Below are 12,809 nucleotides of genomic sequence, written 5' to 3'. Positions count from 1 at the left end.
GCGATTCATAGGAAAACGTTGAAATGCTGAATCTTTCATTCCCGGGATAAATCTATGGCAGTATGGTGCAGGATTGAGAGGGAGGGCGGCGACTGGGTATAATAATTTATCCTACTCCATGTTTTGTTTTTTTCTGTACGTTTAGCAATTGATTTAAGACTTCATAACTCTGTTGTATTATGATCATACCTTTGTACTCAATGTTAACATACGAAGTCTTGAAATAACATTTTTTAAGACATACCTGTTCGGGAAAGTAAGAGCGCTGCAAACACGGAAGCACTTTCACTATCGAGTCCTCCAACCACGCCTGCACGTTACCTTTGACCCCTATTGTTTGTCTGGATGAGTCATGTGTATCATGTTACATCATGCAGAACTGCCGGGGAAGAATCGACCTCTCATTAAATAGGCACATCGGAAAACATTTAAAAGATTCCTTAGGCACTGAACAGACTTAAAATGTTAAATGGCGACCCAGTCGGCAAGCTTTGAGAGGTTTGCCCTCATCGTGTGCAGTACTAGTGCAGTCCATATCCAGTGCAGAAAAGCAAGCAAACTTCTTTCTTCTTTGGGAAGTAAGGACGAACTAGAGTGTGAACATTGTCAGCTTTCGGACCAGTCAACTCCAAACAACACCACTGACAATTGTTAGGGTTAGGATTTGAACTAGGTCATGCTAAGAGTCAACTATGGACCGAGTTGACAACGGCCCAGCTCCTCTGAAATCGCCTAGTACTGACTCCTGACGCCTCACACAGAAGGCGGTTCAGCACCAGGGCTGGTACCGGTGCCGAGTGTTGTACAAGCCTTAGGAAGAAACGACGCCCAGAGCAACGCACAAAAGAAATACTCCCCGCTGTGGCTTCTCCAGCAGCTTGAATAATGAATTGTCCCCCATAACCACATAAACTAATAAACATCCTAGAAGGTCCAGTCAGCAAAAACAAGATTAGCATAATAACTGTCAATCCTTTTGAACAAATTCAAATATTGCTGACTTTCGCGAGGTATTACTTCATTGTTCGGATGGCCCGCAGATGAAATTGTGTATACACCGAGAAATTGATAGGTTATTGATTGGGATCGTTTAACTGTCCATATTGTTTGATCTTATTGTATTATTCTTTTGTAAGTGAAACCACTTTTTCACTATTTTTTTTTCTGTCAGTGTCTTCGCTTCACGATTCCACTGTAATAGTAAACAATAGCGACGATTTTATACCACGATCGATGCATGCTCCGTACCCTGTTGATTAGAGCTTGAAGTCGTGTGTAAAATGCAATAGTGTAGTAGTTAGATAATAGTTACATGGCAGGACACCGTTTGTTTAACGTCAAAGTGTCATTGTCCGTCTGTTAGTCAGCTACATGTAGTTTTCTTGTTTTAGTATACACTAGATCTTTAGCGTTTGGTTACAGTTGGAGCATGTTATTTATTAATGCTTGAAAATGTAATTGTTTGTTTCTGTAAGGCCATGTTGATTTAATTATATGGATGACATCCTCCGGGAGCCCCAAAACTGATGCGCGCGTGCGAATAAAAAAAAAGTTTTGCAAAAAAAAAAAAGTTGTTTTCATTATGAAATCTACGTCGTCATGAGGGTTGAACAAATGGGACAGAATATGGTTTGGCGAATAATCTACTCTTCAAGTTCATTTCCTTACAATTTCGTCTTTTTTGTTTGATTTTGGCATTCTACGACATTGGTATAGTTTTAACTTATTTTTGTAACTTACGGTATATTTTTGCTCATTTTACAACTGTTTTGTACGATTTACAGTATGGTTGAAAACTTTTTTTTTTGGAAACGGCCGAAAATTCATGCGCGCGCGGTCGATGTCATCCATATAATCAAATCAACATGGCCTAAGGTAGAGGTAGCTTAGAGTTAGAGTGTTTGTTAGGTTTGTCAACTTTTAACGTCTTACTTTCAACAATAAAGCGCGTTATGTGCCTTATTTATTTGTTATCGTCGCTGTCGCTTTTCTATGCTGTACCCTTTTTCTAAGGACGTTGTCTGATTTCCCCTATGCAAATCAGCACAAGTAACAAGATACATTCCTTTGTTTCGTAATCAATTAGTAGTAAAACCAATCGGACCGGTTTTATCCACCCACTCAGTCCCTATATAAACGCGTCCCTGACTTCTCCGTTTCTGTCAGTACTGACTCTGCAGCCGTGAGGATCTGTGTCGTCGTGAAAAACATCGTGCAGTACTTTGGAGCGCTTGTGTATCTTGGTAAGTGCTGACTATATTTATGACTACTGCCATGTTGCACTATTTTGTAGATTACATTGCAGGCTGTTTGCACATACATATATATATACGCAAATGTTCTTAATGAAAAATGTCTAATGTACAATTGTACATTATTCCTTTAGGTTTGATCAACATGGCGACATCGGAATTCCGTCTAAAAATAGAGGACGGAGAGAGCAGACGTGGAAAGCAGGATTCTTCCAGTACCCACAAGTGCAGCGAGTGTGGCAAGGAGTTTCCTAACCGAAGTGATCTGAGGCGACACATGCGGACTCACACAGGTGAGAAACCTTACCGATGTGAGGAATGTAACAAAAGCTTTAGTTTGCTGAGTAATCTGAATAGACACATGCGGATTCACACAGGGTAGAAACCGTACCGGTGTAAGGAATGCAGCAAGCAGTTCAGTGATCTGAGTAGCCTAAAGAAACACGTGCGGACTCACACAGGTGAGAAACCCTATCAATGTGAGGAATGTAGCAGGTGCTTCAGTGCGCTGGCTTACCTGAGGTCGCATATCAGAACTCACACTGGTGAGAAACCCTACACGTGTGAGGAGTGCAGCAGACAGTTCAGCGAGCTGAATCACCTGAAGAGACACATGAGAACCCACACTGGGGAGAAACCGTACAGGTGTGAAGAGTGTGGCAAACAGTTCAGTGAGCTGAATAACCTGAAGAGACACATGCGGACTCACACTGGTGAGAAACCGTACAGATGTGAAGAGTGTGGCAAACAGTTCAGTGAGCTGGGAACTCTGAAGAAGCATATGCGGATTCATACTGGTGAGAAACCCTACAGGTGTGAGGGGTGCAACAGACAGTTCAGGGAGCTGGGTAGTCTGAAAAGACACATGCGGACACACACTAGTGAGAAACCGTACAGGTGTGAAGAGTGTGACAAACAGTAGTGAGCTGGGAAGTCTAAAGAAGCATATGCGGACTCACACAGGTGAGAAACCGTACATCTGTGAGAAATGTAGCAAAATATTCAGTTATTTAAGTCATGTGGCATCATACGAGCCAGTAGCAAGGATTGTAGATTTATTTAGCGGTGACCTCTTATTTCATTTTTTATGCCGTAGTGTGCTCTCTACACGCCTCCATTGATAGATTGTGAACCCTTTTGATTAGAACTTAACTTATATTTGAGTACTTGTAAATGTAAATCCTTAGCGTTCAGAACTAATTGCAACATATGCACTAGTTCTAAATAAAAATAGTTTCCTTCTAGTGTTCTCTACTCCGCATGTAGGTTCTACGCTCTACGTTAACGGCTTTACACCGATGAAGTCTGTTATTTCATGTTTGTCTCAGTAACTCAATTTGCGGCATACCAGATCGTTAGTGTTTAGAAATAGTTGCAGAACACGTCAGTTATGGGTGTGTTTTTTGTGTTTGGTTTTTAATATAGGTGTAAGAAATTTGTCTTTTCGTCTCAAAGTTTTCAATTTTGATAAAATAAATATGTCATTTTATCAGAAGGCTTCGGTAGCGTTCCGTAAGTAGCGACTTGAAAAGTTCGTGACTTTAATACTAGAATTAGTTGCAGCAGGCATGTTTGTTATGGATGCATCAAGATGTTGCTCAGTAAAGTTTACTTTCCAAGTTTTCTGTACGGTACATGTAGCTGATAGTGATTTATACTTTTTTATCTTAGTTTCGTCAATAAAATTACCAATAAATAAGAGAACGTCGTGTGTCGTCTTTATTGTTTTCCATCTTCATGGTTATTTTCCAAGTTGGGGATGTTGTCTGTCTGGGTGAGTTGTCTTTTTTCTTGCTGCCTGATTCTCCCTATGCAAATCAGCACATGTAACATTTTATTATTTCCTTTGTTTCGGAATCAAGTAAAACCCATCGAACCGGTTTTATCCACCCACTCAGTCCCTATATAAACGTGTCCCTGACTGCTCTGATTCTGTCTATCGAGAAGTAAACCTTAGCCTTTGTTCCTTTTTGCACAGAGAACAGATTGATGTTCCAAATCTTTTCTTTTTTTGTATCAAGAGAAACTCCTTTAGTTGTCATTATGAAGAAGTTAAACTGTTCTCCAACTAAAAATTTGACTCACCGGAATTTTCGACTACTAGTAAATCACTGAGTCTTCCTCAGCTATCTGACCCAAATGCCGTGGACACGTGATTTTTCCCACGTGTGACGTCAGTAAAGGGTCAAAGGTTGTCTGAAGTCGATATCGCCCCCCGTCCCGGTTGAGCGATGGTTGAGGTGCCCTGATGTATATGGCCTCTTTTATGCCTCTCTTGAAGTAATCCTGTTCGGTATCCAAGATTCTGACCCCCTCCAAACACGTGTGTCCCGGTGACTCTATGTGAATATGCTGCGACACCTCAGATGCAACAGAACTGGGCCGTCTATGTTCTAGAAACCTCCAACAGGGCAGCGTTTGTTTCTAGGAGCGACGGTGTTTTTTTCGGTGAGGGGAGCGTAACTCCCTTCACAGCATACCTCCCACTGCCGCAATAGAGAACCTTAGCCTGGGTACATATAAAAATAGCGTATCGACGCTCCCCGTAGCCTGGGAGCCAGACTAGCATAGGACCGTTAACCGGTTTCCTTCAGTAGCCAAGAGCATTTAAAAGATACGATTACAGTTTGGGGAAGCTCTAGCGACTATAATAGATACTGCAGCTGACTTTCGTGATGTATTGCTTTATTGTTCAGATGATCCACAAAAGAAAGGTGTATACACCTATAAATATATCTGATATGATATATACAATGTTATGAAAATATAGTGCATTGGGTTCTCTTGAAACCATGTTACTTGACTTGACTTGACTTTATTATGATCCACGCTAAGCATACACGACATGTACATAACATTAGCTATTCTTCCTGTGGTCCGTTCTAACATACAACACGACATAATATACAAATATACAAACGTAAATACATCGACAACAAGATCGAAATAATCACGGTAACACACAACTTAACATAAGGCTATATACTGTACATCAACTTGAAAATAATCATAGCTTCATATAATTCGAGGTGCAAGACATCCTGTACAAAAATCTCTTTTTCTGGGTATTTGTTCTCGCAGTCAACCTATGATCAACATTGTCCTAAATTTTCTCAAAGTTAAATGATTACTTATCAGTTCAGTAATGTTCTATAAAAACAGTGTCTTACAATACAATTACGGTCAATACACAAGCTATGCGGCAAAGTTTCGCTAGGTAGCGCACTGACACCATGCTACTCTGATCAACATTGTTCAAAGTTTTAAAGTTTCTTCAATTTATTATTAATAATTAACCGTTGAGTTGTTGCTTTACGTACAACGTGGTTCTATATGCAGTTTATAAAACATTGTCTCAGAATACAATCACAGTCACTGCACAAGCTACACGGCAAAGTTTCGCTAGGTAGCGCACTGACAACGTGTTACAATACTCTGATCAACATTGTTCAAAGTTTTAAAGTTTCCTTAACAGTTGGAGTTGTTGCCTTACACACTAGACACACTACTGATATGTACAACGTGCTTCTATATGCTGTTCACAAAACATTGTCTCAAAATATAATTACGGTTACTGCACGCGCTAAACGGCAAAGTTCGTTATTTTATTTCCTGGGTGCAAAAAAAAACTATTTCATACTGTTGGGTAAGTGTGGACAATACTAATACTGCCTAAATGCTTTGGCGGCGATGGACTGCCTTGTCCGTGGACTGCTTTATATCCTTGTGTTTGACATATCAGTGCTGACGGTTTCAGGCCTGTGAGCCCGACCTTTTGTTCGCATGTCTCCACGTTAACGTTAGCCCGCTGTGCGGCCGCCATAGAAGAGTGGACAGCCGGGTTATGGTACAAGGTCCTCCCCTGGTCTCTACCATATTTACCGATCAAAGTTTTTTTTTTTTTTAAATCTTTCTTTATTTGAGTTTTACTAATAAACAAAAAAGCATGGCAATATATAACTTATACATGTCGTACCGCAAAACAAATAATGATAAACCTGGGAACAGAAATAATTACCGTTTAGCAACCCCAATGCCGAAAACATATCCTTTAACATATCCATAAACTTATCCTTTAAAATAGTTATTGGACAGTCCCAGAACAGGTGGACAACTGTTTCTTCTTCCTCTTTACAAAGGCTATATAAGGGGGAGTCTATCAAACCCCATATATACAATATTTTGTTACATGGTAGAAATTTAAACAGCAATTTATATTGAAACATGCGGATATTAGAATCAATAGAAATTTTATAAGGAAGACTGTATATCTTATTCCATGGGAGCGGAGTATCAAAGTATTCTTCCCATGAAAGCTTTATTTTTTCAGAGGAATCCCATAGGCTAGCTTCGTTCATATAAAATTGGTACAAAATTTTGTTAATATTTCTATTCTGAAGCCAGCCTATGTATCTACATATAGGGAGACAGACGCCCAATGTTAGAGATTTCTGTTTCAACATTTTCTTCCAAGCAAGTGGAATGGCAGAAGTTAGTTGGTTGTATTCAAACTCAGAGCATACTTCCCCAAATTTGTGGCTAAGATCGTTATATGTAAGAAATCTATTTTCGGAGTCCAGAATGTCATTTACAAAGACAATCCCCCTACTAAACAATATTTGTGAAAAGAAAGGTTTTCTATTAATAGTTATGTTCGAATTCAGACATAAAAGTTGCTGTTTGACCTCTACAACCCCCTCAGGCGGCCGAAGTTGGAACTTCAACCAAGCCTGAATAACGTGAGAAAAGAAGGTACTTATTGGTGATCGTCTTCCCATAAGTGATTCAAAATCCACAGTTTTCAGTTGACAAAAGGGAAACAAATTCGTTCGAAATATAGTACTTGATAAGAAAATTAACTTGGAGCAAAACCACTCCTTATTCAAATACAATTTTGGTAACCAGGAACCTTTCAAAGTGAAATCTACAGCCCGCAAATTTCTAAGTTTCAGCCCCCCATTTTCATAAAGAGCATACAATGTTTTCCTTTTAACCCTCTCAGGACCATCTCCCCATAGGAACCTAAATATCTTTTTCTCATATCGATTAAAAAAGTCAGGGGGAGGGGACGGGAGAGAGGTTAATAAGAAAATGAACTGTGGGACAATTACCGTATTGACTAGAATAATTTTGCCCATAAGGGTTAGACCTTTGGATTTCCAAAGCATTAATAATTTATCTATTTTCTCAAATTTTCGGTCAAAGTTGCTGTCTACAATATCACACAAAAGTTTTGGAATATGAATTCCTAAAATATCAACCGAGCCATCTGTCCAGTGGATTGGAAATGGACACGGTAGATAAAAATTTGTGCCCTTAAGAGAGCCAATCCGTAATATTATACACTTATCAAAATTTGGACATAAACCTGATAATAAAGCAAAATGTTCCAGGTCCTTAACCAGAGCATACAGAGAAGCCAGTTCTGGGGCGAGGGGAAAATTTGAATCGTCCGCATACTGCGATACTTTAGATATAATACCAAACGTATTTAAACCCTTTATTTCTATATTATTTCTAATTTTACTGGCAAGCAACTCGACTCCAAGAATGAAAAGATAAGGGGATAGGGGGCAGCCTTGTCGGACCCCACGGGACAGGTTAAAGGCCGATCAAAGTTAAGTCTCTGGCTCTGTATCTGCCTGCTGCGGACACCCCGTACAGCCTAGCGTGTGCCAGCCTCTGACGTACAGGTATCTGTGGGTCTGACCTGGTTCGGGGGAGAGTTCCATACTGCCTAACGTGCGCCATCCTCTGACGTGCGGTTCGGTACCTGTTCTGGATTACTGTCGTTGGAGGGGCCGTGCCGTAGTCTGGATGCCTGCCGCCCTGCCTGGCTGATGAAGGAAGGACCACCTCAGCTTCGGCGGCGTAGAAACGCACAGGGTCGTCATCATCATCATCGTGTAGACTGTATATCGGGGGGAGGGAGTGGGGCCGTGTGTTCTCGTAGTCGAAGTACCTGTCAGGGATTTCATTGTAAGGATGCTGTTGTGCGTTGTAGTAGTCACCGTCATCTGGGATTCTCCAGTACGGATGCTGTACCTCCGGCCGTGCGTTGTTGTAGTCGTTGTGATCTGGGATTTCCCAGTAAAGGTGCTGTACCCATGGACGTGTGTTGTAGTAGGTGAAGTGCTCGTCAGGGATGCGGCTGTACTGGGGGTCGTCACCGGTAGATGACTGAGAGTGCTGCCCACCCATGTCCGCGCCTCTTCCGCGGCTAGTCGCGTCCTGTCCGACCGGGCCCGCGCCTGATTCCCGACTAGTCGTGTTTCGACTGACGCCGATAGTTTGGCTGTTTGCTCCACTGATCATCCAGCGGCTCGTAGAGACGACAGCCAGCGGAGGCCCTGGTGGACCCTGTGCGGCTTGGTGCTCCCGTGAACCACACCGCTTTCTGATAATGCATGCCGCTATAACCAGGACAGCAGTCAACGTGGTGAAGATCCCCACACCGACCGGCAGGGAGCGCTCCTTCCCCCGCTGTCCCGGTACCATCAAGGCTGGAGTTGTGTCGGGGCTGGTCTGGTCCAGGGGGACCTCGGTGTTTTGGCGGGTCTGGGGCTCTTCGGTTGTCAGTGTCTCCGTCCTCTTCTCTTCACACACGAAGTCGCTAGGAGTGCCGGACGCGGGCGCGGGGAAGACATGTCGGTGCATCTCGTCTCTAGCTTTGAGAAAACACGTCAGGTTCTTCCTTTCTTCATGACCAGCGGCTCCAGTGCTAATGTTGTTGTAACTCTCACCAGAAGTCCTGCTCCGGTCCACACCCGCCGTCACATCGGACAAGACCACAGCGACCATCTGAGTTTTGTTAGAATCACCTGCAGTCATGGGAACGATCCTCAGTGCCAAGTTTCTCCCCACCGCTACCCTAACGCTGCCGGCCTCTCCCCAGGCATGTCTGCACCACTGCGTGACGTTATGTGGCTTGTCTGCGTCCCTGTTTACTGATATCATCACAAACGGCAGTTCGTACCTGCCTGCAGTCCCAACGATGTCGCGTCGGCGCCCAGAGCCAGGGCATGAATAGTAATCTATTCCGGGCATCTTGTCGATGGTGTTGATATTTATGTGGAATGAATTTCGCCTCAGGTAACGTTCTGTGATACAGAAAACCTCTTTGTCAACCCTCACTGAAACATCGATGCCAGAACCTTGCCCGAAGTTTGTAAGCCGGTAGTGGACATGCCAAGATACGGGGTCGTCTAGGAGAGGCAGTCTGTCTCCGCTCACGTCAAGGTTTCTCAGCATTTGTAGCGCCTTGATAGAATCGCTTGACAGACATGTCAAAGCATTCCTGCTCAAGTATAACTCACGTAGACGTGACAGTGACTCAAATGCCTGTGGATGGATGCTTTTAATGGAGTTTGATTTCAACGAAAGAAGGACTAAACGTACTGATCCATGAAACCAAAAGCGCTGGACATTTTGTAACGAGTTGCCGTCAAGTAACAATTCCTGCAAGAAAATGTTTTGTTGGAAGCATTTTGGATCGATGTTATTGATGTGGTTGTGTGAGAGGGACAGGGTTCTTAATGATTTGGGGAACTTCAAGCCATTAAACCAGCTTCGCTTCACGTGAGTCAGGTTGTTATGGTCCAGGTACAAGTGATTCAGTCGGGGGAAGGCAGAGAAAGTGTCCTGTTCTAAATCTGTGATGCCGCATTCTAGGAGGGAAAGTTCAGTGATCCAGTTTTCCTTAGGTGGTCGCAGTTTTGACAAAATTCCAAACGTGAACCCTCGAACCCCCACCGTGTGCGCTCCGTCAGAGAGGCATGGTGAGGTCGGCTGAGAGGTGTTTACATGTTGTTGTTGATGTTGTTGTTGTTGTTGTTGTTGTTGTTGTTGTTGTTGTTTCGGGCTGCATAAGAAGCATTTAGCTCTGTTAAAGGGCCGGTTCGGAGGTACAATGTACGCAGCGCAGGGTCCCCACGAGGGCATGCTCGTGCACCCAGGAAAACATGCCGTGTCTAAACCTGTGCATCCTACCAACATTGCCAGAACAATTATTCCCTTTAACATGGTACACTTATATCATATACTTAGAATCAAATAAAAGTTAAACTTAACAAAATGCCTGCTTATTTGCAGTCGTTACTGACTGCTGGGGAGAACGGCTGCCTCAGCCTCGCCCGTCCACTGCTACAGGCTTCTCAGGATGCCGAAGAGAAAACCTGAAAAATACAGGCAAATTATTCTTCTCATAATAGCAGATCTATTAAGTTAGACAAAAAAAGTCATGCAATTTGAACGCTATGTAAATGAAACTGGATAAATTCTTTAATGATAATGTACAGGACAAAATATAGTATATACATATAGTACTACAGCATTGCCACTGTCGTATGATTACTATTATGGGGCATATGTTATAAATATGTTGATACAAACAAATAAACCAATTATATGGGGCCTTGCGTGTGTCATAGTTTGTGTGTGTTTGCGTGCGTGCACCGTTGTGTGTGTGTGTGTGTGTGTGTGTGTGTGTGTGTGTGTGTGTCTGTGCGTGCGTGCGTGTGCGTGCGTGATCGAAAGGTTCCGGTTCTAAACACCACGTAGTCTAACTGAACAAAATGACTACTGTAGTGAGCAGGTTACCTGCCGGGTGCGAGGGTCGCGCTTCCCGGTCCAACTCGTGCGGCAGCGTCTGATCAGGAACAGCCTGGGTGACGCCGGGAGTCACAAAAGTGAACTGTTAAAATTTAGAAACAGGGACAAATACAGAACAGCCAAATGCAGTACAGAACAACTTGAAAACTCTCCCATACCCTATATAGTGAGTCTTTATCTAGTAGCCTTAGTAACAGCTGTATACCAAGTTTTTAAAATTATACAGTTTCGTAGTAGTATGGTAGTTTACTTCAGATATATCTTATGAATGTAAAAATGTTTATATATTACCATCTTTTATTGTAATTTGATGATACCAAATGTTTATGTTTTATTCTAGGTTTGAGCATTGCTGTCCAATGTGCCTGTAGGCACAGGAGGAGCTAAGGTTTAAGGTAAGGTCTAGGTTTGAGCAATGAACAGTGGAAAATGGCTTAATGTCCCCTAAGGACTGCGGCCCCGGGTGAGCGACAACAGCCGGCTTCAGCACCAAGGACAGGGCCGTATGGTATGGTAGGTGCATGTATCTAGAAGGTCCAGAGGCAGGATCGCTAACCACTGGACTACGCGCGCTACTTCCCGCGAATTGTTTTTAAAAAGCTCTTTTCTGGTGATTACTTTTCCGCCGTATCTTAAATCTTAAAGTTTTATGCATGTTGCAATTGATGAAACGAAAAAGAGAAGTAGCCTTTCGAATTAACAAACTAGAGGTAACGCCACATCAGTTAGTTTGTTTCAGTTTGTAATTCTCGCCCATGCAAAACCAAACTTTCTGTTCGTATTCCATAATATATAACATGATATATAATGCCAGGCTCACTATGCTCTAAATCTTACCGTGTCAGGCGGCGGGCATCGCTAGTCCTCATCCTCACATATCGTGTCAGTTGGATCTAAAAACGGAAAGTTGTCAGCTCTGCGGTTTCCGAGCCTCTTATTTGTTCTTCGCAACATAATCAGGGCCCGTAGCCATGACAACGCTTGAAGACGTCAGTCACAACGAAACGTTAGCCTCTCCAAGGCTTCGGGAAACGGCTGCAAAGAGTAGAAATTGGCCAAATAGACAGATAGCATGCCAGGGTTAGTTGGTGTGCTAAAGGGGTACAGTTTGCCGCTCCCTATTAGACTGTACTCTTCAGCAGACGAACTCCCCTGGTATGTTATCTGTCTACTTGGCCGATTTCTACTCTTTCCAGCCGCTCCCCGAAGCCTGGGATAGGCTAGCAAAACGTTTTCAATATGACAGTTGCGACCTAGATTCCAGTGTTGTGAGATTGGCACCACGTAATGAGACATTCTTGTTTCCAGAGAGGGCTCATCTCATCACGCTGGGTGTGATTAGAAGAAGTAACACACTGACAGGGATGGGGGGATCTGGAACAATCGTCTGATACATTTTTGGCGACGTCTCAGGGAGGAGCCTAATGGTACAGTATTGTGTGCAGTTTGCAAGGAATTCTAGGAATGGTACAGGCATTTTGTCCACAGGCATGCGAAATGTCCACAGGTATTTCTCTGACCCACATCTATACCCACATTCCTGGAACCCTTAGGAAGATCTGTCTGTCCCAGATGGCCCTACTTTCTGTGAGCCTGGGGCTCGTTCAATATACACTCAGGGGAGGTGTGCACTGTATCTGTCTAGACTTAACAGATACCAAGGCTTCCTCAAAATCATGAAATGATGGCAGTGCCATGCAAACAATAACCCTAACAGCAACCACCGTCGCCATGGCAATGTATGTTTTCATTGCCAGTCTTGTTGACTAAATATTACACAAGCGAAGAAAAAGACACAGGTTACATAAGGATCTGTATCTTATCTGTATCTGTATCAGTATAGCCGGTATAACCGCCCTTCGGCGTAACACAACAGCTTCGCAGGCACGCGGCGCGGCGGCAGCTAGCTATATCACACCGAACGACTTCTTACACTCAATCTTTGCA

General features: G+C 43.1%; 1 pseudogene; it reads left to right on the top strand.

Moving 5' to 3' along the window:
• The first annotated feature begins 2,391 nt into the window (after positions 1-2,391).
• The window catches only part of LOC109470878, a 170,831-nt pseudogene continuing 160,413 nt past the window's right edge, over positions 2,392-12,809 (top strand).

This window comes from Branchiostoma belcheri, unplaced genomic scaffold (genome assembly GCF_001625305.1).
Source record: "Branchiostoma belcheri isolate BF01 breed outbred unplaced genomic scaffold, Haploidv18h27 scaffold239, whole genome shotgun sequence".
Classification (NCBI taxonomy): Eukaryota; Metazoa; Chordata; class Leptocardii; order Amphioxiformes; family Branchiostomatidae; genus Branchiostoma; species Branchiostoma belcheri.
Note: the sequence above shows the minus strand (reverse complement) of the source record. Positions and strands in the feature narration are given on the sequence as shown.